Below are 27,169 nucleotides of genomic sequence, written 5' to 3'. Positions count from 1 at the left end.
CCTCTGACAATGCTGCACTCCATCCATACTGACCCTCTGACAATGCTGCACTCCCTCCACACTGACCCTCTGACAATGCTGCACTCCCTCCACACTGATCCTCTGACAATGCTGCACTCCCTCCACACTGACCCTCTAACAATGCTGCACTCCCTCCACACTGATCATCTGACAATGCTGCGCTCCCTCCATCCTGACCCTCTGACAATTCTGCACTCCCTCCACACTGACCCTCTGACAATGCTGCACTCCCTCCGCACTGATCCTCTGACAATGCTTTACACCCTCCACACTGACCCTCTGAAAATGCTGTACACCCTCCATCCTGACCCTCTGACAATTCTGCACTCCCTCCACACTGATCCTCTGACAATGCTGCACTCTCTCCACACTGACCCTCTGACAATGCTGCACTCCCTCCACACTGATCCTCTGACAATGCTGCGCTCCCTCCATACTGACCCTCTGACAATGCTGCACTCCCTCCACACTGACCCTCTGACAATGCTGCAGTCTCTCCACACTGATCCTCTGACAATGCTGCACTCACTCCACACTGACCCTCTGATAATGCTGCGCTCCCATTACACTCACCCTCTGACAATGCTGCACTCAGTCCATACTGACCCCCTGACAATGCTGCACTACCATCACACTGACACTCTGACAATACTGCACTCCCTCCACACTGACCCTCTAACAATGCTGCACTCCCATCACACTGACCCTCTGACAATGCTGCACTCCCTCCACACTGACCCTCTGACAATGCTGCACTCCCATCACACTGACCCTCTGACAATGCTGCACTCCCTCCACACTGACCCTCTGACAATGCTGCACTCCCTCCATCCTGACCCTCTGACAATGCTGCACTCCCTCCACACTGACCCTCTGACAATGCTGCACTCACTCCATACTGACCCTCTGACAATGCTGCACTCCCTCCACACTGACCCTCTGACAATGCTGCACTCCCTCCATCCTGACCCTCTGACACTGCTGCACTCCCTCCACACTGACCCTCTGACAATGTTGCACTTCCTCCACACTGACCCTCTGACAATGCTGCACTCCCTCCATACTGACCCTCTGACAATGCTGCACTCTCTCCATACTGACCCTCTGACAATGCTGCACTCCCTCCACACTGACCCTCTGACAATGCTGCACTCCCTCCACACTGACCCCTGACAATGCTGCCCTCCCTCCATACTGACCCTCTGACAGTGCAGCTCCCCTCCACACTGATCCTCCGACAATTCTGCAGTCCCTCCACATTGACCCTCTGACAATGTTGCACTCCCTCCATACTGATCGTCTGACAATGCTGCACTCCCTCCACACTGACCCTCTGCCAATGCTGCACTCCCTCCACACGGACCCTCTGACAATGCAGCACTCCCTTCACACTGACTCCTGACAATCCTGCCCTCCCTCCACACTGACCCCTGACAATGCTGCACTCCCTCCACACTGACCCTCTGACAATGCTGCACTCCCTCCGCACTGTGGGATATGAATGAATTAATGTTATTTCTGCAATTATAAATTCTGATACAGAACAGGAATGAGAAAATACATATTCAGCAAAAAGAAAGGATATGTTAGCATGAGGCGTGAATACAGAACAATGGTGGATATATGGGCAAACAGAAAAGCATCTGTTTCCCCCTTACACGGGGACACAGGAACAAACCCTAATCATAGAGGTCAATGTGGCCTCTGGATAGAAATAGATGCTGATAGAAGAAAAGATATGCCTAATCAATAACCTACAATAGACTGACGTCAAACACCCTTATGGGAGTCAGAGATAAGAGTTTGTCACGGACAAGACAGGATAAACAGAAGTTGTGGGATCAGTCTTATGGAAATGAGTGACGTAAGCGAAGCAGGGAACAAACAATGGAATAAGGAAAACATATGGGAAAAGAAACAGTATAAATTGCAAGAGTTCGTTGGGAAATTACTGTGCATTTCTAATTGCCGTACCTGGCAATTGGACAGGGCACCCACCTGCAGGTGTACAAATAAACGACTGATTCAGATATTTGGTCTCGGACTGAAATTATTAAAGTGAGTGAGCTTTTGTTTCTCACAATTGGGTGCTCGTGTCCGGGATTTTCTTCCATCACCGGGGGGAGTGGCTGGCCTAGGACACTGGGAAGACGCGTCCCGTTCCCCACTGAGGAGCGGTCTCGTGTCCCGGTTTGGTCTGCTCCCTTGGGTGACTGGTGTGAATCCTACAAGAGAGACATCTGAATCAGACAGTGATAGGAGCTCGATAGAAGATACGGTGACAAAAGGAGCCAGGTAACTCTGTGCACAGACCAAGGTAAGAAAATTGACTTTTAAGTATTGCCTTGGTGGCCGGGATTGAGTTTTAGTAGTTAATAAGGGGCTAACGAAGGAACTCAATATGGATTGTACTGTGGGTAAGGAAAAAGCCTCCGGGGAAACAAAGTAAGGAAACGGCAATGGAAATAGAGGCGGGGTCCCTTACAACATTCCTCCGGAACGTCCTTTGGGCAGGATGTTGTGGAAATTGGCAAAATAATACTTGTACAAGTGAGAAAGATGATTAAATATTGTTGCTTTGTATGGACTAAGGACTCCATTCTTCGTCCCGCTGTCTTCTGGCCAAAATACAGATCGGACGAAGACTGGGTTTGTGAATATCTGAGTTTATATGTCAATGTGTGTGTGTGTGTGAGAGAGAGAGAGAGAGAGAGAGAGAGAGAGAGAGAGAGAGAGAGAGAGAGAGAGAGAGAGAGAGAGAGAGAGAGAGAGAGAATGTAAAGAGCTGTACAGCTGGCAGGAAGTTTAACCCTTTGTGATTTGGTTTGAGTGAACATTTGTTTGTTGGTGATTGAATGTTTGTGTTTTATTCCCTGGAGCTTGAGTTCCAGGACTGTTTTGAATCTGATTTTTGTTATGGAAACTAAACATGATCATGACTGCCTCACTATCAGTTTCTAACTAATCTCTTTTATCTTTACATAACAGCGATTTGTGGAGGTCAGTTGAAGTTTCAGTTCAACATTAGATTGTAGTAAAAGCAAAATTCTATGGTTAATATCTGTGACCTTGGATTCAGCCATTGTTCATGCATTAGAAGTTTTTTTTTAAACTTGAGTAGACAAATTCTTTTAAGGCAAGCTCTGATTATTTTACGACCTATAGTATTGTAATTGAGCAATGATTGGTCTGGACTATTTAAGAAAACTAATTTTAGATCTAAATTAAAGGACTAAAACTGGGTAATTACAGTGAATTGCAAAATTAGGAACTGTATGCATTTTGCATTTTAACTATTAAATACTGAAGAAATGATCGTAAATATATATAAATATATTTATAAGTTAGGAACAGGCTTTAAAGGTTAGTCAAGCATGAATTGATGAATTGGTGTTTGAAGTTATGGGGAGCTAGAAATATTGCAATATTTCTTGAAAAAAAAGAAAAAGGGGAAAAACGTAACGACTTATCCCCTTCGGGAGGTACCCATAGGGGACAAAGAGATTGGGTTTGTAAGTGCACCCCTCACCAGTGGGGAGGTCAGAACATTTAAAAAGGAAATGAAGGCCCTGGTTGAGGATCCGGTGGGACAAATTGATCAATTTTTGGGGCCCAGTCTTTATACCTGTGCTGAATTAATGTCTATTTTGAATATACTATTTACTGGGGAGGAAAGGGGACTTATACGAGGAGATGCCATTAAAATATGGGACAGGGAACACCCGATTGGAGATGGGGATGCTGGACAGGGAGAGGTGAAGTTTCCCCTCAGAGACCCCCAGTGGGAAAAATAAAACCCGGAGCATAGAGAAGAAATGAGGGAATTGAAAGACCTGATTCTAAAAGGAATAAGAGAGGCAGTTCCGAAGTCACAGAATTTGATTAAAGCCTTTGAAATTAGACAGGAGAAAGATGAGACTCCCTCAGCTTTCTTGCAAAGATTAAGGGACTCAATGCGGAAATATTCTGGAATGAACCCTGAGGACCCAGTGGCACAGGGTCTTTTGAAAGTATATTTTGTGACAAAAGCATGGCCAGACATACAGAGAAAGATACAGAAGATAGAAGGATGGAGCGAAAACCATTAGATGAATTGTTGAGAGAGGCACAGAAAGTGTTTGAAAAAAGGGAGGATGAGAGACAAAAACAGAAGATGAAAATGATGGTAGCTACGGTTGATGGGGTAATTAAGGGGAGAATGGAACCAATAGTGAGCAACCGGAGCGGCAGGAGGCAGCATGTAGGACAGAGAGGAAGAGGGAGAGGGAGAGGACAAGGAGGAGCATTTGATAGAGGGTTTGAGCGACAGGGGCAGAGATGGAAGTCTCTACAGGCAGGATGCTATTATTGTGGAAAGATAGGGCATTTTAAGCGGGAGTGTCCTGATCTACAAAGGGAAGAAAAGGCAATTCCACTTTTGAATTATGATGAAGAATAGGGGTGTCAGGGGTTCCTGCCCCCGGGGGCCCACCAGGAACCCTTGATAAACTTGAAGGTGGGACCCTGTAGGGAGGAGGTAGTCTTCCTCGTAGATACGGGGGGCAGCACGGTCATTGCTGAAATTTAAAACAAAGAAAGCAGAAATGTTAACACGGTCAATTACTGTTTCGGGGTGAAAGGGGAAGGATTTACTGTTCCACTATTTGAACCTATGATGGTAGAAGATCCTAAGGATAGGGTCACAGGGGAACTGCTGTATATCCCTGATATAGGAAGTAACTTATTGGGGAGAGACCTAATTATCCTTTTAGGACTGGAGATTGGAATTCAGGAAAAAGAATTAGTTGTACAACTGGCGATGTTGACAGAGGATGCAGAGAGAAAGATCGACCCTATTGTTTGGGCTAGAGAAGGGAATCGTGGAAAACTACAGATCCCTCCCCTTACAATAAATTTAAAACGAAAAGGAGACGTTATCTGTGAACGACAATATCCTATTTCCATAGAAGGTAAACGAGGACTGCAGCCAGTAATTGAGGGACTGATTAGAGATGGACTATTGGAACCATGTATGTCTCCTTATAATACCCCAATTCTACCAGTATGGAAATCTGATGGAACTTATCGATCGGTGCAGGATTTGAGAACATTAAATCGAATAGTACAGATCAGGCACCCAGTGGTGCCAAACCCCTACACGTTATTAAGTAAGATCCCACATGATTACAGATGGTTTAGTGTGATAGATTTAAAGGATCCCTTTTGGGCTTGTCCCTTGGCGGAGGAAAGATTTGGGACTATCCCACTATGAAATCTTATTTGGATTACCTTATCTGGGAACGCAGCGAGAATTGCCAATTCCCAAAACTAAAGATTTGTTTTTAAAGAAGTATATACTGGGCTTGTCCTCCTCTTTATCTTTCCTCAGAAAACAGGGTCTATTGGCACAGACTCCGCCCCTTGAATTTGCTGTTCATCCCATCCGGCCAAGAGACTGAGTCTTAATAAAATCATGGACAGAGACTAAGCTGCAGCCAGACTGGGAAGGGCCGTATCAGGCTCTTTTGACTACCGAAACGGCAATAAGGACGGCGGAAAAAGGCTGGACTCATTACACTCGGATCAAAGGGCCAGTGGACCCTCCAGTTTTGGAAGAAGTCTGGACAGCCGAATCAACGCAAGACCCACTGACACTCAGACTAAAGAGACTTTGAGTAATTGACTATACAGTGGCGACGCGAGCGCGGGATTATTTCTGTAAGATTGTATATTAAGCCTTTTTGTGTTTTAGCTTAATGATTAGAATACTGGGAATGCTTAGAGTTATGATGCTAGCCCTCTTCGTATTAGGATTTTGTCAAATATCATTTTCATATGGGGATGGCCTCGGGGATGGTACCTGGTATAATGGTCTTGTCACAATACACCAGGCCCCCTTCCGACCAGCACGCGATTGTCCCGATAAAAAGTGTAACCCCATATATTTAACGATAAGGAAAACCACATGGCACGAAGCAGTTTTGGGGGGTGGCACTTTTGAGGTACAATTAAATGAAACATTTGGGATTGAAATGAAGGCAAATGGGAAGGAGTTTGTGGGCTGTTATTTTCGAATTAGCGTAGGACAGGGAAAACGGGTAGAATTACTGGGTAATGAGATACAACCTTTCACCCCTCCCGATGATCCTAAAGTAGCAAAAATTACAGAGGTAAAGGATTTGAAACAGACCATCGAGATAGAGACTGGGTACGGGGATGCAAATGCCGGGTTGAATGGGTAAAGTATACTGTAAAAAGTCTGAACAAGAGCAATTGCTATGGATGTGCCTCCGGTAGATCAGTGGCCCAGATGTTCCCTTTCCGCTCGGGTGGAAGCGAGACAGGAAGGGCATGAAATGTATGATAGCCCTGTATCAGGATGAGACTGCATGGAATGATAGGAATTGTACCTCCCTATCTCTGATGCTCCCTCCCTTGGTGGAGAAAGATGCAAAAGTTCCCCCCCACATTTTCCGCCGCAGTTGGAAATCACACGTCATGTGTGCACAGGCAAGGTACGAGTCGGTCGAGAGATTTGGGCGAGCTGAAATTATGTACAGAGATTAAGAATGTTACCGAAACGGAGAAGGGAGGGAACTACTCAGCATTAAAGGTTCCCCGAGCGGATCTGTGGTGGTACTGTGGAGGAAAAATATTTTGACCCACCCTACCTCTGGATTGGAAAGGGATATGCGCAATTGTACAATTGGCAATTCCATTTACCTTGGCATTTGAGAAGGAAAAGATAGTAGGGAAAAAGGGAAGGGGTAAGAGATTACTGTTAGATACTTCTTTTGATGACAGGATTTATCTCGCTCGGTAGGAGTCCCGAGGGGAGTACCTGAATTCAAAGCTCATAACCAGATTGCAGCAGGCTTTGAGTCAGCTCTCTTTTGGTGGGTAACAATTAATAAAAATTTAGACTGGATAAATTATATTTTCTATAACCAACAGCGATTTATAAATTATACAAGAGAGGCGGTTAAAGGAATATCAGAACAGCTTGATGCGACAAGTAGGATGGCATGGGAAAACAGAATAGCCCTTGATATGATTTTAGCAGAGAAAGGGGGTGGTGGTTTCTATCCTTACTTCCCTGATAGTAGTAGTCGGGGTATTGGTGGCCATTGGCTGTTGTATCGTACCCTGTATACGAGGGCTCACCCAGAGGCTGATTGAAACAGCCTTGATGAAACGAATGCCCCTGAGGGGAAATTTGACAGAGGAACTTTATCAACTAAATAATAAGGAGATGAGTGAGACTAAGATGGATGAAATCTCTGAAATGATGCTTGCGAATTTTGGGAACAATGTTTTTTAAAAAAAGGACACAAAAATACAGAAGATAACACATAGTAATGAAAAGAAAAAGGGGCAATTGTGGGATATAAATGAATTAATGTTATTTCTGTAAGCATAAATTCTGATACAGAATAGGAATGAGAAAATACATATTCAGCAAAAAGAAAGGATATGTTAGCATGAGACGTGAATACAGAACAATGGTGGATATATGGGCAAACAGGAAAGCATCTGTTTCCCCTACTCGCGACACAGGAACTAACCCTAATCAAAGAGGTCAACGTGGCCTCTGGATGGAAATAGATGCTGATAGAAGAAAAGATATGCCTAATCAATAATCTACAATAGACTGACGTCAAACACCCTTATGGGAGTCAGAGATAAGAGTTTGTCACGGACAAGACAGGATAAACAGAAGTTGTGGGATAAGTCTTAAGGAAATGAGTGACGTAAGCGAAGCAGGGAACAGACAATGGAATAAGGAAAACATATGGAAAAAAACCCAGTATAAATTGCGAGGGTTTTTTGGGATATACTGTGCATTTTGTAATTACCTTACCTGGTAATTAGACAAAGCACCCACCTATAGGTGTATAAATAAAAAAGAAGCTGTTGTTCAGATATTCGTCTCGGACTGAAATTATTAAAGTGAGTGAGCGTTTGTTTCTCACAGAACCAACTCTCTTACACCTGGGACCGCTCCCTTCGAAACTTTCAGTGCATTTCATTTTCCCATATTTTCTCATTGTCCCGGAGCTGAGATGAGGTTTGAATTCCTGACGTGCAAGAACGGGGGTCCTTTCAGGATCTCAGATTATTTCATATCCCAAGAGCATCAGAGTCAATGTATCGCTCTTAAAGCATGGGTAGGTTTCGAGACTGTTTCTGCTTAGTCGGATAGTTCACCCTTCATTCTCCTCAGAATCCGCTTTGCAAGGAATGTCTAAAGATTCACAAAGCTGGAGACTGGAATTTCTCTTTTGCTACTTGATCATTTTTGCACCATCCAGCTCGCAACATTTTCCCAACATCTTGTTCACAATCCTCTGCTTTACATCAGGTCGAGAGGTGAGGAAACCCAGTTTTCTGAAGAAATACCCGACTCTGGGAAGGTTCTTTTGGAAGCAAGTAAGGTTAATGGGAGATTTCCTGCGGAGATTTAACATGATGTTGAAGGGAGCAGTGGGGATGGAAAGGTTGTTGAGAATGAGGAAATTTTGCCTCTGACCAGTGCAACTCACCAGAGAACTGGGATTGAGGACATTTATTGAAAAGCAGCATTTGTGTCGAATACATTTTGCGAATTCTAAACAAACCCCACAGGTCTGGTATTATTTGTGGTTGGCGGAACAGAGCGAACGGCTTGAGTCAGGTCCGTTTCTGGTTCGGAACCCAAGTTTCCTGCATGTCAACAAATGAGCAGACCTGACAAAATGTGGAGTTACTGAGAGTGATTTTTTGTAGTTTGAGGGATAACTCATCCAGCAGAGAGTCAGTTAAAATCAATAGTGAATAAAACGTAGTCGTATGATTAAAACCTGCGCGGCGAAACACAAATGGATATCTAATATATCGCCTTAAGCACTCAGCCACAACTATAACCCTGAGATACCGCTTAATATTTCTCGTGAAATTAGGGCTACCAAATGAAAACATGACTCCACTATGCGGTTAGTTTTGTTTGTGCAATGACTCCAAAATTTGTGGTCCCCCTGTAATTGATTAGAAAGGAGTAGGCTGATAGGAAATTGGATTGAACGACATATATTGATGAGAAACAGAGTGCTTGGGTAGGATATATTTTCATGAGCAGAGAGATTAGCAATAATGTAATGGATCGAAAAATGAAGATGTCATTGTATTTTTAAAGCGCCTTTCAGCACTATCTGAGTCACAGGCACTGAAGAAAATTTGAAGCAGATGTGGCATTGTCAAATCTAATGTGCAAATCATGGCAGTTTGTTCAACCATAGGTCAAAAAGAAAATGCTACAAGTACTCAGAACTAACGCTGGAGACGCCAGTGAGTTTATGCCTTACATTTAGCGTTTGTTCGGCTCTGATTGCTATCTGGGATAGTATAGGATTGGGGGTCCTAATATCAGAAGAAGGGTTTACCCAATTAAGGCCAAGATGAGGAGGCTGTTCTCACATCCTGAGGGTAGCAAATACGTGTACTTATTTACAACAGCGAGATCTGCCAAGACTGGGTATATTCAAGGCCACAATTATTTATCTCTCTGTTAATAGCATGAAGCAAGTGGCATTGTGAAATATGTCCAAGTTTGCTGACGGTAGACAATAATGGGAGAGCATATTGAGATGATGACGTGGGAATATGCGAAGGTGTATAGATAGTTTGAGTGAGTGGGGGAAAATCTTTGCAGATGAAGTTTAATGTTGGAGTGTCAGGTTGGAAGAGTAAAAAGGCAGAGCACTATGAAAATAGAGGGAAAATAGGAAAAAAAACTTGTCGGAGAGAGGCATCTGGGAGATCTTGAGCCTAAAACAAACAAGGTTTTGCGTCATTTTTTCTGACCAACCGTAATGCCTCCTTTCCAAAAGCTTGCAGTGAAAGAGATGGTATCCGAAAAAAAAATATAAGTCGAAACTGAAAAACGAAGACCAAGAAAAGACGTATGCCGTTCTATTGGACAACTGATTGTGTATGGTTCTGTAAAATTCGTTTACAATGTACCTGGGTTTTGGAATTGTGGGAGCTCGGGAGTGGAAGTCAGGAGATCCATGATTACTGCCAACATTTATCTGTCATCCTAACTTTTAGTACATTTTATTTTGCATTGTGGTTCCTGTGAGTAAACTCAGGTGACTTATTTCCCTCACTGTTCCTCGGCACTCCCCGAAAGAATTCAACGTTCTTATCTCCTGCTTCTGGGTAACCTCGAAACATTGTACAACTGTCACTGAAACCTCGACATTTCCCACGACTGTCTGCCTTCTTACAATATCAATTGATTTATCACTGTGTTAGTAATGCACACATGAAGACCAACGCAAAACAGCAGCAATCGACACTGTTACGAACACGGATGACTGCAGTCAAATTTCAGAATCGTGACAACTGAACGATCACAAACGCACATATCAAACGGCCAGTAAACTCCATATGAATACACTGACAGAAGCTGTGCGAGGCATAGCACCTGAAAAACAACAGAAATACAGTTTTGGGCGACGGACCAGGTTGTATTTCTCAATCAGCAATCGAATTTTACACTGGTGACATCAGCAGTTCCCTCAAACAAAGAACTAGCCACTGCTGCAGACGGAGGAGAAAGTGAAGACTCTATGTGCTGGAGATCAGAGTCATGAGTGAGGTACTGGAAAGAATAGCTGGTCAGGCAGCATCCGGGGAGCAGGGAAATCTAGGTTTTCGGTATAACCCTGATGAAGTATTCATGCCCGAAACGTTGATTCTCCAGCTTTTTGCCAGCTGCCTTACATGATGCTCTTTTCCAGCAACAAGCTCTCCACTGCCACAGACTCTTATGTAATCCGAGTTCCCAGGCGCGGAATTAGAGAAACTCATTGCCCTGAGTACACCTACTGGGGACACTTGGCGGTGGCGTTCAGGGGAAAGTTTTAATTCATGAATGCTGGTCTCGATTTCCCTGCCTCTTGGTACTTTACAATGTTTGCTGTACTCCTTGCGTGTAGCATTGTTTGTAAACATGTGCACTGCACATGCAGGGTAGTGGTCATTTGTTCTGGTGAGTTGTTGGATGAATCTGGCTTTCGATTTATGTTCTCTCATAAATCTGAATGGTCAGAGGAGTCTGGCTGTCAGTTCTGAGATGTTGTTCATATATAAAGTTGAGTGCTTCGTGTGTCGGGTCATGGCATGTCCGCCGAGCGTTGTTTGTCTGCAAGGATTCTGCGGGAATATCTTTTCTGGCAAACCATGTCTGGAGGAGCCAATGGACACCAGAGCTAGTTTCCATTCGTCGCAATACACACAGTCGACGAGAAAAACAAGTTCGACTGGGGCAACACAAATATAATAGGACAAGCCAAATACCGGGCGGACAGAAAACTTCTAGAAGGAAAACACTCATCCATGGACTCCATCAAGAAGTTCGTTGGGCTAAACCCAACATACCGGGACCTGCAACGAACTACTAGTACTTACAAACGGGTGCAGTGGGAATGAACTCAAATCAATTCCAAACACCACAGGACAGCCATGCTTCACAGGGGTCTCAACAGCCCTGAAGATGTCGCCAAGAAAGCGGAGGAAACGGCTGCAAATCAACTTACCAAAACCACCAAAAATACGCAAAACTGCAACCTGCACTAGAATTACAAATCTTTATACAAAATTTGAAACCCCATAACAGGCCGGGCTGCACCAACAAGGAAATGATCTCTGGAATCCCACGTGACATGTTTAGATGCTAAATACCACACGATGGCGGAGGTAAGAGCTAGCAAAGCTCCCAGCTTCTTGTGCGTGTCCTTGTTAATAATAACTGCTTCATTCTCCTCAGCCCAATTTCCATCCTTTGGTCTTGTATGCCGTAAGCATTACAAATTGACATGTGAGTACCTCAGAAGGTTTTCAGGGTCTCTGCTGATTCGACACTGAGAGACAGCGAGGTCCAGATTCCAAACACTCGGTGTCTAATGCGATGTTTTTATTCGCATCTACTCAAATATTCTTGCCTCTTAACTTAAATCTACGGTTCCCTGGTGATTGATGCCTCCATCAAAGGGAAAGGTTTCCTTCAATCTGCCCAATCCAAACCCGTCATTGTTTTCTACATCTCAATCATGTCTCCTCCCAATCTCCCCTGTTCTCAAGAAAACATCTCCAGTCTGTCGAAACTCTTTAATAGCTGCACTTCTTCAATCCAGACAATATCTTCACAAATTACTTCTGCACTCTTTTGATAGCTGTCATATCGCTTCTATAATGTGAATTGCAGAATTGTACACAAGACCCAAGTGAGAGCCGAATGATGATATGAAACAAAGATGGGCGGCACGGTGGCACAGTGGTTAGCACTGCTGCCTCACAGCGCCAGAGACCCCTGTTCAATTCCCGCCTCAGGCGACTAACTGTGTGGAGTTTGCACATTCTCCCCGTGTCTGCGTGGGTTTCCTCCGGGTGCTCCGGTTTCCTCCCACAGTCCAAAGATGTGCAAGTCAGGTGAATTGGTCATGCTAAATTGCCCGTAGTGTTAGGTAAGGGGTAAACGTAAGGGTATGGGTGAGTGGAGCTTCGGCAGGGCGGTGTGGACTTGTTGGGCCGAAGGGCCTGTTTCCACATTGTAAGTAATCTAATCTAAAACAAACTGTGTAGAAACCACCGAAATTGGTCTTTTCCAATAAAGCCTCTTTCCTTTGATACCGTTCAGTGTCTTTTTCGTGAACCTGATGCTCCAATAATCTCTGGTCCATGCAAATACAACACGATACAGGAGGATTGATCATGCAACCACCTTATCTGATTGCATTCAGTGTTTCGAATGTCCTTATTGTGATGTTGGGCCACGTTCAACGAGCAACAGTGACAGCTGCAGCACAGACTTAATGGTGTCAACGTGAAATTGAATGTTACACGGTACAATGCATCAGTGACATGGGAGGAGTGACGGAAAGAGGTGATACTGACTGTGAAAGGGAGAGAAATCTCCGATATTGGGTGAATTTGAAACTTGATATATGACTCGCAATGATGTCAGAGAGCAGACTGGTGAGTATTTTCGCATTAAAAATGGGCTGATTCTTTTCAGCATTTGTTTCAAACAGGTGATGTGGCATAAAATGGAACAAATGTGCATTGCCATTACTCGCAAATGAGCGGATTCTTTTGCGGCTGCAACACAGAGCACGAAACACAATATGATCACGTGAGAAAAAAACACGGTATAAAAAGCAAAAAGTTCAATGGCATAGATAGGTGAGGAACAGCAGTAAATGCACAACAGGAAAAGTTGCCACATACTGGACTGAGATTAGGTTGAATCTTCTTCTTAGATTCCACCACTGAGAATGTTGAAGATTGAATCCGGTAGGTTCCTACAAAAGATTCTGGATCAGTGGTGCTGGAAGAGCACAGCAATTCAGACAGCATCCGAGGACAGGCAAAATCGACGTTTCGGGCAAAAGCCCTTCATCAGGAATAAAGGCAGAGAGCCTGAAGCGTGGAGAGATAAGCTAGAGGAGGGTGGGGGTGGGGAGAGAGTGGCATAGAGTACAACAGGTCAGTGGGGAAGGAGATGAAGGTGATAGGTCAGGGAGGAGACGGTGGAGTGGACAGGTGGAAAAGGAGCTGGGCAGGTCGGACAAGTCCGGACAGGTCAGGGGATCGAGTTTCTGGAGGTTAGAAGCTAGGATGAGGTGGGGGAAGGGGAAATGAGGAAACTGTTGAAATCCACATTGATGCCCTGGGGTTGAAGTGTTCCGAGGCGGAAGATGAGGCGTTCTTCCTCCAGGCGTCTGGTGGTGAGGGAGCGGCGGTGGAGGAGGCCCAGCACCTCCATATCCTCGGAAGAGTGGGAGGGGGAGTTGAATTGTTGAGCCACTGGGCGATTTGGAAGATCTATTCGGAAATGCGGAGTGGAATGAATGCTTGTATCACCTCTATTGTCCGGTAATGAAATCCATGAGCACGTAGTCCTTCTATGAAAGCATAGACGCGCGTGAAACGCTGAGGCTGGAAGCTCCAATCTCAGCTGGAGCAACTACTGTTCACATAGCGAAGGGAGGATTGGGACATCGGGCTGTGAGGGCTAACCTCATCTGGAGATGCTTCAATTGACATGGCGCAGGTAGCACTGGTCTGGGGTAAAAAGATCCTGAGCTATTTTAATCAGAATTGAAAGAGATCCTGGTAGCACACAAGATTGTGGATTGAGATGGATGCTCCCCAGCGGATTGTCTCAATTTTAAATTAACATTTTTCAAAGATTGAGCTCACGTAGGAGTATCTGTACAGTGAGAAAATGATTTAATTGTATCGCTCTCTGAGATTTCTCGTATGTCTGACTCAACAGTCGGTTAACTTTCTGGAACAGTTTTTAAAATCTTTCTTTCATACTTTTCAATTTCCTGCAAGCTTGCTCAGTCCACTAAATTAATCTAAAAATTCGAACAGGAAAGGAGAGAAATGATGCTGGGATTCGCCTTGATTTTCCCTCGAATTATGGATGAACAACAGGAGAGAAGAGGTAAAAATTATCTAGTCAGACAGAGGGTGAAAGGAAGCTTCTTAAGGAGAAATGCGCTTTCTTCACTAATGAAACTGACCACGTCGCAATATGGTGATGGCATCTGTCACTGGATTTCTATCAAAGTCCCGGATCAATTAATCACCCCGAGAGCATCAGTGTCAATGTGTCCGATTCTGACAGAAGGGGAAGATGCCTGGATAGTCCCTGCTCTGTCGGTCATTTCAGCCTTTATTCTCCTCTAATTCCGCTTCCCAAGGAGTTTCTGAGGATTTTGAAATTTGTGATTTGGTATTTGTTTCGTTTCCTTGCCAGTTCCTGGAGCCGCAGCAATGAGCAGCTGGGTTTTGTAAATAGAAAGTATTAAGAACAAACTATTTCAGCTTCCACTTCTGTGGTGACCATGGTATACTCAAGGCATTTATGGAAGGGATTCTTGCACTTGCATATCAGGAATTAAATCCACAATTTTGCCTCGCCCCAAATCGTCATCAGTTTGTTAAAGCCGACAGGCCTTGCTGTCCAGCCAAAGAGGATTCCAACCTCCAATCGCTGATTCGTAGACAGCTGCGTTACCCATTGCGCCACTGGCCAGGATATTACAGCATGCATTCATGCTGCAAAACAGTGCTGTTAACACGAATATGAACAACAACGTTCATGTTCACAAGTTGAAAAACCAGCAAAGATAATCACCGTCACTGCTTCACTCAAATGGCGCCCACTGTTTGAAGCATCAGACTCAAATAAAACACGTCTGTCCCAATGAAGCTGATATTCACCCTATATCTGCGCTACCATGCAATGTGATTACTGCTAAACTGATAAATTTCAATTCCACTTCCCTGCTTTTCGTCCATAAATCGAGGTATACTCAAGTGTAATCACAACAATTGATGTTCCCGTTAATTTTCGGATCTTTAGATTACTTTAACGACCTGTGCGAGTTCGCATGAAAATCAATAATATAAAACAAGCTAAAACTCAGTGCATTTAACTCAGTGCAGAGTCAGCCTATGAGAAAGGTCACAGAGCGTACAACTTGCCTCTGTTTCTCTGCAAAGATTAGGTTCGCTACAAACGGGAAACAGGCCAATTGGCCAAACAACTGCACACTGACCGTTCAAAGAGTAACCAACAAGATCTATTCCTTATGAATAATGCAGGTAACAGTTTCGGCAATTTTGCATGATCAATGCAACTAACCATTTTTATTTTGTGAGAGGAAACCAGAGAACCCAGAAAAAAAACGGCATATATTCATGGAGAATGTTCAAACTTCACAGAGACAGTCGCCCAATGCTGGAATCGAACCCGATCAATGGCGCTTTGAGGGTACACGAGTTAAACTTTGCCGGATATCTCTTTATAATTGAGACATTTACTTTGGGAAACATATTCCCTCAATCCTCAACTATGTATCCTCTTAAAAACTGTTTTACTTCAGATTAAAATTGCTAAGCATCCTCTCCCTCAGATGTCCCAATCTCCCTGTGACATGTCAATAGAAGCTGCATAAGGTGTGTTTCAATCTGCAAGCCTGATGTCCAAATGCTCCCTGCTCCATGCCAATAAGAACAGCACCAGTTGTGGTTGGATGTTACAGCCTGACGTCCCAGTGCCCACTTCTCAATGTCGTAAAAACGGCAGTAAGTGAGGTTGGAGCTCCCAGTCTGATATTCCAATAAGTCCTGCTACTGTATGTCAAACAAAGTTGGTCCACGTGAGGCTCAAACCCCCAGCCTAATGCCACAATGCTCCCTGCTCCGCAACAATAGACGGTGCTCCACGTGAGTTTGGAGATCCCAGTCTCGGCATTTCACGCACTTCAGTACTGTCAGAGAAGGACATCACGGGTGGTTTTCTCCATCCCCATTTCCAGGTGGATCTTCGGGGTTGCACCACTCACTATAGCCTCACCCACCCACACCCCATTTATCTGGATGTCGGCGTACTCGCTGAGCTGGAATGTTCATTTCCATTCGTTTCGTCAATCTACTTCAGTGTCCTTTGGGTGAAGTGCTGCTGCTGATTCCTGCTTTGTATTTATAAGTTTCTTTGTTCTAGAAGACAAAACGGGATTTTTTTATATACGCTCTCTCTCACTCTCCTGAGTCGTTGTAACGCCTCTTGTTGATGACTGAGGTGCTTCCGTTTCCTTTTCCTCCCTGATCAGACGTTGCTGATACGAAGGAAGCAAAATTGATATTAAGTCATTCGTAAGAGAGTGTAACATTTCCTCAGTTTCAATTCCAACATGGCTCAGATTCCAGAGAGTCCATATGACAGCGTGAGTCAAGCAGTTCTTCTGAGGAAGTAAATATTTTCATTCCTGTTGCTAACCGAATAAATGGTCAATATGCCCTGTACTTAAAAACGCGAAAACGTGAATTGCTGCAAATCACGATTAAGGATTTTTGCTTTTGTTTCCCAAAGGTTGAGAAACGGCAGACAACGTCCAAATCAGGCATTTCGCACTCCAGATTTGAATGCAGTTGAGAGAGACCATGCATCAGACTTCAGTGTTCTCTGTGACCCCAGCAAATGAGAGTTCCCCTTGTCACTGAACCAAGCCACCTTCGCATGTAAAGCAAATGCGGTATGACTGCTACAGAAATGATCAATGCCTGCTAACTGGCCTTACACAGCACCGCCATCCAAGGTGTACAATTCGACTTATATTTAGGAACAGGGAGGACAGAAACTTAGAAGAGAAGGTGGTGCTTGGAAAGCACAAGCAGGTCGGGGCAGCAAGAGTATCGACGATTCTGGCTTAAGCCCTTCATCATCTCTAATCCTCGTTCTGCGAGGAGAAAAAAAACATAACAAAGTTTCACACAGTAATTCATCCCGATTATTTATATTCCTTTGCACCACGGCGGCAGATATGAGCGAGCAAATTCCAAGACAGTTTTGCTGATGAGAATATCAAACACGGATGTTCTGTTCACGTCAACCCAAACGACGACCGCCTGTAAAAACTAGAACAAGGATGTTTCTACCTCATTTTGAACAGGGGATGTCCAGTGTCTGATGAGAATTTCGGGTGGAAAAATTTTCCCTAGGGCACTGACGCGAAAGGAAGCTTCTAACTTCCCTCGTAAACAAGATAGCCACAAGTACTGCAGACATCAGTGAACATTCAGGATCGCTGCAGAGACAAATTTGAAAAAAAAGAATTCATGCGGCTATCATTTCGAATTGTGTTCCTTTTGTCCATTAGTGATGGACGACTAAATTCAAAACGAGGTTTGCGAAAGAGACTGCAATAAATCCACATCCTCCACAATCCAGAAGCCTGTCGCCCATAAGGAAAGAACAGCAATGTTTCTGCCCGTCTCTGAACACGACCACTTTTGCAGAAGCGGATACTTCTTCTCTACAGAAAGCATCAGGGCTCGCCGACTGCTCTTTTAAAAATAGTATCCGTCCGTGCATATTCAGAACAAGGAAGAATAGATGACGAAGAAAATCGTACACAACAATTAATTGGACTTGTATTGCCTTTCACCACAGCGGCAGGAATGGGCTGGGACAATAACAGGAAAGTTTACTTGCAAGACCAACAAGCAATAAGATTGACCCATGTTCAGAAACAAGCCTATCCTTCTTTGCGCAGGACAATTGGAAGCAGGGATACTTCATGTTGGAGCTGAACGTGATAACCGCTCCCACACAGAAATACAACGGCGCCAGTGAATTGATCGAACTGACCACCCCCCTCCCCAACCCAAGCGGTAATTGCTTTGCTCACGGGAGATCGTGTTGGCGCCGCTGGCATCATACCAAATTCGGTCACACACAGAGACATTGCAGCAAGCTGCAATCAAATACGGAGGTGGTCGGGTTCAGGCCCACGTTGGAAAACACACTGAATCCTAAAATCAGATAGAGTAAGCATTGCAGGGGAACGCTGGAGAATCGCGTTGAGACCCACATCTGCCATGATCACATGGCAGAGCAGCCGAGTTGGACTGAAAGGCCTAACGTTCTGGTTTCTAGCCATCAGTTACGTAATGAGACAGAAACGAGTTACTTATTCAGTTCGAGGACCTCCCGTCAGAGCTGCTAAAAATGTTGAGATGAGATATATCTGAAACAAATCTTGTAAATGTCAAAATGGCTGGAGAGGAAATAATAAAAGAGAAGCTCCAGATGAAGGTGGAAGTCAGGAGATAGTCAATAGAAAGGGAGGGTGTGGAAAGGCACAGGGAGCTGGACATAAGAAAAGAAGCGTCACTGGCCATGCAATGTTAACATTGCTTTCCATTCTCAAGATTCTGCCAGGCGTGCTGATATTTTCAGGCAAAAACTATCTTTGTTACAGAAACAGAATTTGGGAGAATTATCCTGGGCCATTAGTGATTCAGAGTACCACAAACACAACGCATTCGGTCCCCGTGCCAGCTAATGTCGCCCTGAAGGTCTCACCTTTTTAACCTACTCCCTTCCTTGAGGCTCAGTAACTTTTAGGGTAAAGCCCTATCAGTCGTCACTCTCTCTCTCTCAAAAGTGAGGTCCTTGTCCTATAGTCTGTGGGGCTACGCCAACTTTAATTACATAACTTTAGTTGTGTAATAATTAGCAATCTAGCTGTGTGAGGTCCCTTGTGGGACCTTCAAGAATGCAATGATAGAAATATTCATTAAGATGGAGATTGACAGAGTTGATTCTGAGTAGATGGGATAAAATCTGAATACAGGAAGTTACTGTGGTATAAGGAGCAGAAGGTTACAAAAAATGGGGAACATAACTCAACTGCATGACAAACATTTGTAGATCCCTTGGAGGAATTGCAGCAGTTCGTCTTTCCTATCTGTCACAAAATAAAATGGGAAAGGTGACTCAACTATGTTGATGAAAGGAGATTAGAGATTGTACCTGATCCAAGAGAGAGGCTAACAAAGTGTCTATAAAGAACAGCAGACATGAAAACTGAGGGTATTTCAGATTTCAGCACGATTGAGGGAGTAATTAAGAGGGAAAATGATGTAAAGAAGTAAGCCAGTGATGTACTAGCTAATTGAAAATTCTCCTGACGTTCGATGAAGACAAAAACAAAGATTAATGGAAACAAATCCCTTACAATGAAAAACAAGGGAAGTTATAATATGGGTTCAAGAGATGGCAGCTCAATTAACTATATACTGTATTTTGCTTCTGTCATCTCAAAGGATGTCAAATAATATCCCTAAATTGCTGAGGAGCATATTAGAGGGAGAACTGAACAAAACATCAGCATGTGTTGGGGAAATTTATAGGACTAAAAACAAAGATATCACAGGAATGCTACTCTCCACCGAAGCATACTTAACAAAGTGGCCAAGAGTTAGTGGGTCTAATATGAAACAAGGAGCTTGAACCTAAATAGGGCAATCTCAAGTTTCAAGATCCTGTAGAATCTAAAAAAAAATAAATGTATTGGAAGCTAACTGATGTGACAACACTTTTTTTAAAAAAAGGTAGATATGAAACATGGAATTATAGACCAGTTAGCCTAAAACTAGAAACCAATGAAATGATTGGAAAGAGTCAGTCTGTTTATATTTACGAAAGGGAAATGAGAACCTACTCCTGGTGTCTGTGTACGAAAATTACTGAAAGTACGCATGCAGAGGCAGCAGGAGGTAAAGGAGGCAAATGTCAAGCTGGCCTTTGAAGCAAGAGGATTTGAGTGCAGGAACAGGACTGCCTTGTTGAAATTGTACAGTGTCCTGCTGAGGCCATACGTGGAGTGTTACTTGCACGTTTGTGGAGAGTGCACAATAAATTTTTAACAAAGCAATTCTTCAGATGGCTGGACTGAACTTTGGGAACAATCCGAATTGGTTCCAATGAAATCCACTGATATTTAGAAGAAAGAAGTAGGACGTCACACCAACTAATACAATTCTAACAGGATTAGCATGTTAAATGTAGGAAGGATTCCTTCATGACTACGAAGTCCAGTCCCAGAGGTGTGGGATTCACAATTTTAAGAAATCTGCAGGCCATTTAGTTCCCTCACACGGGTGACTCTGTGGAATGTTCTGCCACAGAAAAGTTTTAAAGTTAAACTATGGAATGTTTCCATGAAGAAAATATCGTTTACTGGTCTAAAGGGATCAAACTCTACGGGTCTACAGTAATAACAGGCTACTGATTACAATGACCAGACTTGTTCACAGTGAACATTGCAGCAGGATAAAACACAACAAAAATTTACTCCTGTTTCAAATTGCTATGTTTTTATACCTTTAAAGGTGGTATGCAAAAGTACTTGACATATATATCAGCACAAATATCAGATATCATTGGAGGAAAATCCTATAACCCTTTAATGAATGGCAATCTGTGACAAGCGTGACCACATGGACTGCATCACTTCATGGTGGTCAAGAAGATGCAGAATTATTTTCAAAGGTTTTGGACTGGCTTCTCTGTCTCTTGTTTTCGATTCAGTTCTCAAACTGCTGAATATTCTGAGAAATAAACGTAGTATGTCGGAAATAAGTAAACATCTTTGGAAATTTTGTAAGACAAAGGCGGTTGGGATAGGATGGAGGAAGTGTGCAGAAGAGAAGCAATGAGAGAAACCATGAGCTGAGGTTTGCAGTGTATTGGTGTGTGAAGAACAAAATCAATTTCCAAACCCAAAACCACATCCTTCTCAGCTCTATTCCTGCTCCATTCTCTCAGCTCCTTTCACACTGACAGCCAACTCAGATGTACAAATATTCGCGAAGAGACTTTCCCATCAATCCCAGTCATTGACACACACTGTGGCGAACAGAGATTGCAGAAACCAGGCTTAAATTCCGTATGGCACAGAACGAAGTAATTCGGTCAATTTTATCATTGCCAGTTTTCTGTACAGGAGTGCAGACTCTTCAAATAATCTGTTTCGTTGCAGGCAAGGTCAGATAGAGCTATGCAGTTATGCAACATTGAAAAGACCCTTCCACCCAACTAGTCTATGCAAATAAGAATCTAAAATTGAACTTGTCCCACCTGTCTTTGCTTTGTCCGTTTTACTCCGAAATTTTTTTTATCATGTACCTTAATCAAGGCCCTTGAAAGCTTTTTCTATTACTCAACTAATTTTCAAGTGCTGTAACCGTATTCACATCAACCACTCCCTCAGGAAGTTCATTCCACACAGGAAACACTCTCTTTATAAAGTAGCCTTTTTTTATTCTCTTATATCTTTTTAAATCTTCCTCCTCATACCTGAAAAATCTCTTCACTCATTTTGAAACTCTCATACAAGGTAAAACTAACCTGCCATTCACGTTATCTATAGCGTTTAAAATTTTATAAACAGCTATAATGTCACTGCTCAATCTCCTACACTCCACTGAAAACGAGTCCCAGACTTTCCAACTTCTCCATCAAATACAAAACCTCCATTACCAACAAAAGCCTGACATATCTCGACTGCACCTTCCCCAGCTTACTAGTATTCTTCCAAAATCACGACCACGCACACTACTCCTGGCAATGTCTCACCAACGTCATGTGCTACCAAAAGATGACGTCCCAAATCCTATACTTAACGGAATGAGCATTATAAACATCTCCTTTACCACCCGATCTAGATGTAATGCAAACTTCAAATAATTATGCGCCTGAACTCCTTGGTCTTATATTCTACAACATCACCCAAACGCACACTATTAATTGTCTAAGTATTGATCCTCGCATTTATCTTAATTAAACACAGCCTGCTAATCTTTCGTCGAGTCACATATTGATCTTTGTAATCTCAGCTAATTTTCTTCACAATCGACTCTGCCACCAATTTTGCTGGCATCTACAAATTTACTTCCCATGAATTGCATATTTTAATTTAAATAACTCATATAAAAATTATAAACAGAAGTGGACCCAGCACCGATCCCTGTCATAAACTGTTGCAAACAATCCTCCATTCTGAAAAAGAAACAACCATCACATTTTGTGTCTGTCTCATGCTATCAGAACATTTTTATATCCAAATGGAAAGTTCACCCTGATTCACATGCGACCTAACTGTAAGAATAAATCTGCTATGTGGAACCTTAAAGGAACTACCAATGTCCAAGTGAACAATGTCTACTGCTGTGCCATCATCAATTTTCTCAGGTATTTTCTCAAAACTACAATCATGTTTGTGGGACATACCATCCCTCACTCAAAATCAATGCTGAATATAACTTCTTTTCTTTAACTCAGAATGCATACAAGTGCTATATTTTAGAATCGCTACCAATAACTTACCCACCAACAAAGCCAGACGCGGTCCAAAATTTCACAGGTTTCAACGTGCATCATTTCGGTAATCCTCAGGTATTTGGCACTTCACCTGTGGTTATAGATGCTAAAATTATTTCTGAATGGAACTCCATATTTTCCTCTCAGACTCCCGCCGAGTCGTGGGGTACACTAGGTCTGTCCTCAGCGAAACATCCAAAACTTATTTTCAAAGAACTCCAACACTTCGTTTTTAGAATTGTGAACTGTTTTCAAAACATCAATATGAGTTCTCAAAACTCGGTAGTAAAACCTGTGAGACAGACATTTAGTATCTTTCTCATCTACTGCGATTCGACACATAGATAAATATTTTCATCTCTAAAAGGCATCAATTATTCTTTCGCTTGTAATGCCCTTGTAGAATCTCTTTCGATTATCGTGATTGAGCAAATGTATCTCACATCAACTCTCAAATAACCTACCTGTCAACATTAAGAGAATACTGAACTAGATCGCCCAAATGCGTTTGCATTTCCCATTTTGGAAGCCTTTCTCCTTTCAGAAAATAGGTTCTGTCTCTATTCTTCTGCCCAATACTTCTGACCACACACTGTTTCATACAGTATTCCACCTGCCAAATCTTGATACACTCTCCGAGATTGTCTAAGTCATTCTGCAGCCTTCCCACTTCTAAATACGACTCATCTGTCCCCTATCACTGTCTCATCTAAAAACGAAATAATACCGCCCTCTATTCCTTTGACAAGAACATTCATGCATAACGTGAAAAATTAAGGTTCAACACAAACACCTGATGAACTCCACGAGTCACCGCCTGCCATCCTGAAAAAGAAAATGCTATCCCAACTTCATGCTTTCTGCCACTCAGCCACTCTACAATCCATGCCAGTACATTGCCCGTAACACAATGCATTCTTATTTAACATCTTCCCAAAATACACCTTGTCAAATGCCTTTTGGAAATGCAAACAAATCACATCCACTGGCTCTGCTTTGTCTCACTTGCTCTTCGACTCCTCAAAGAATTCTACCAGATTTGATGAAGCCCTGCGGACTCTTCATTTATTTTGTTAAAACATCCTGACAACGACATGTCACGTTGTGTGTAACATGCAAACATGTTGATGGGTCAAAACTTCCACAGAACTTGAATAACACTTCGCACAGACGAGACACTTGCAAGGTTTCTCACCAATGTGAACACGCTAATGACAAAACAGTCCCCAGTAACTTTTTGTCATAATTCCCATAGAAAGAGCCTTGTGAAAATCTCTCGTCAGTGAGAAAACGTTGATGGGACGTCAGCTACGCAGGCTATCTAAAGGATTTCCGACTGTCTTAGCATTTGACAGGTCTCTTCTCAGCGTTCTCACGTTGATGACAATTCAGTACCCGGCGGCTTATGTTATTACTTCTTGCAGTCTATGCAGAGAAAAGATCTCTCCAAATTGTGCACTTCCAGGTGACTCAGCAGGTTGGACAAACAATGAATTCCGTCCGACTCTGGGAGCAGCTGAACGGTCTCTTCCCAGTGTAAATCACCTGGTGCTCCATGAGGTCAGAGAGTCACCTGAACGCATTTCTACAGAGAGAGCACCGAAATGCTCTCTCCTCAGAGTGAACATGCTGGTGATAGAAAAGGTCCCTGGAGGCGTTGTAGCATTTCCCACAGGCGGGCATTTAAAAATCTCACTAATGTGAGCACATTTAGGAGGCATCAGATCCCTGGGACTTGTATCGCACTTCCAGCATCAAAGCATTTAAAATAGGGACATCGGATCCACATGCATCTTATGATACTTTCCACACTTATAGCATATACAATGTCTCCCATTAGTATGAGCATTTTGATGGGACATCGTGTCCCTGGAGGTTTTACAGCATTTTCCGCACTGTGGGTATTGGAATGATCTGTGTCAGCGTGAACGAGCTGCTGATGCGGCATGTGAGGTGACTCAGTGGATCCCTTTCCACACAGTGGACAGGTTTGACTCTGTCACTGAGGTTTCAGATCATTTGAGAAAATGATTTTCCCCCACAATCCCTCCATTTGCACAGTTTCCTCCCGAGTGTAACTGCATTTGTGGTTTGTGAGCTCCGATGATTTGCTGAAGTTTTGCTCAAACACAGAACATGCCTACCGTTTTTCTCCCACTGTAAATGTGATGTTTCCCTCCATGTTCAATATTTGATCACGTATCATTTGTGATGAAATTGACAACCCCATCATGTCATGTTTTGTAAGTGTTTCCCATTGATATCCCGTGAAATTAATGTCAAACAAAAGAACAAGAAATTGAGACATAATGTCACCAAGACTCTGTTTTCTATGTAAAGGTAGCGACTAGAATAGACGAAATACAGACAACAACAACTTGACCAGAGCGTTGTCAGAAGCTTATAAACACTCAGTCTCCACCATCGAGAAACAGCAGAGTAGCAGGTTGATGTGATCACCATCACTTCTACGTTTGATTCGAACAGGTGAGATTTCCTGAAGTGTGGAAACACGCACTTCAGCATAACAAATACGCACCGACCCTTCAAGAGTAACCCACCCAGTCCCATTTGCCTCTGACTAATGCACGGAAAACGATGAACTTGCACATTTCTGCACTGTGGGAGCAAACCGGATCACCTGGAGAAAAGTCACACAGACAGGCAGAGAATATGCAAACTTCATGCAGACAGACACTTGAGGCTGGAATTGCATCTGGGCTTCGACTGCTGTGAGGTAGCAACATTCACCACTGACCAACCATGCCGCTCAATGGTCTTCAGATTTCTCCCCAGCTTGCACACCATCCTGAATTGTCTGACATCCAGTTTAGGTCGAGCAAAAAAGTTCCTCAGTTAAAACATGGCAAAATTGTGGCCTTTTCTTCAGACTCTAACAAAATCTCTATTACCTCACCATTGTCTCCATGCCTCTCCCTGACAATTGTCTGAGTGTGAAACAAACGTGTCATAACCATGGTGAAATACTTCAGCGTGAGATGAAGTTTAAACTATATATCACCATTGTCACCAAGACTACCCACCTCAGTTACACAACTCGAATCCATTTAGTTTCTGCTCATCTGCTGCTGAAACTCTCATGAATTCCTTTGTTCCCTGTCGACCTCGCTCTTAATACACTGAGAACCGTTCTCCCACATTCCCTCTCGGCAACTGTCTGATTTTCCCTTCCTCTATAAATGAGTTTGTGTAAGTTCTGTTTAATGTTTTATTGTTCCTTCCATTGCTGCATCTAAATGAGGTGTTAACCACTGTCCATTCTCACTTTTAGCAGCTTTATCTGTTCACATGAGCTCCGACAATGCTGTAAGGGAAGGACATACAAGTTATTTATTCATGCAAAACTTACACAACATCCAAAGCTCGGCTTCTATGTCAGTATTTGCATCTGGTTCACCCACCAGCGCGTATTCGAACAGATACATTTTAACCTTCACCTCCTTCTATTCACATCTCTTGGTCGTCTGCTCTCAACCCAGACCTGTAATATCGTCAAGCCTCCAGCCCTCTCAAGTACAATGAGGCCACATTAATATTTGTTTCTCTAGCCAGCGATGCGCACATTCCGATAATGTGTTTTTTTTTACAAATGCCCTTCCATTTAACTGTGTTGCATGTAATTCTAACCTCCTGAGCATTCTAGATTTTAACTGTTACACCTTTGGTGCCTTAAACCTTCAGCTTTGAAAGCTATGAATTGTGACAAATGTTCACTAATCATCCCTCTGTCTCAACCTCAGTTTTGCACTTCAAAATGCTCATTACAAACTACATATTTGGCCAGAAAATATTTTGTAACCCCACTAATATCTCATGACTTAACTGTTCCGGAAATTTGGTTTACAGCACCATAACGCTATCATTTAATTGTTATTGATTTGGACACAAATCGTAAGCAGCTTATCATTACTTGATGAATAACTACTTGCATTATGGCTACTACGTTCAGCTGTTAAAAAAAACTAATCTGGAGAGTCAATGGTTTGAATAATAATATATCTAAGGCAGTTGAACGCATTCTTGGAGACAACAGAAGAAAGACCCAGACAGAGAGTTGATCAAAGACAGCAGAGATGAAACGGAGCAATGGATGGATATTGATTTAGATGCACATTAAATGTGCCACAACAGCCAAAGAGCCATGTAAACCTTTCACACATAGCAGAGCGCAGCACTAGAAGCTGAAAGGCGTCGATTACTCATCAGGTCGGGTTGCATCTGTGAAGAAAACTCAGAGCTAAGTTTTTGCTTCCACATTTCACCGAAATGCAAACATTATCCCTGAAATCTCCTTATAAATACTTCTAGACGTGCTGTGTCTTTACCACAACTTGTGGTTTTATTTCCAATTTGTAGCATTCGCTCTTCATTTGATTTTTATTTCGTGATACTCACTGAGTCGCTGTGCTGGGTTACAAGGAT

This window comes from Chiloscyllium plagiosum, unplaced genomic scaffold (genome assembly GCF_037043375.1).
Source record: "Chiloscyllium plagiosum isolate Xiang-an unplaced genomic scaffold, Cpla_swu_hap1 HiC_scaffold_18, whole genome shotgun sequence".
In the NCBI taxonomy this organism is placed as follows: domain Eukaryota; kingdom Metazoa; phylum Chordata; class Chondrichthyes; order Orectolobiformes; family Hemiscylliidae; genus Chiloscyllium; species Chiloscyllium plagiosum.
Note: the sequence above shows the minus strand (reverse complement) of the source record.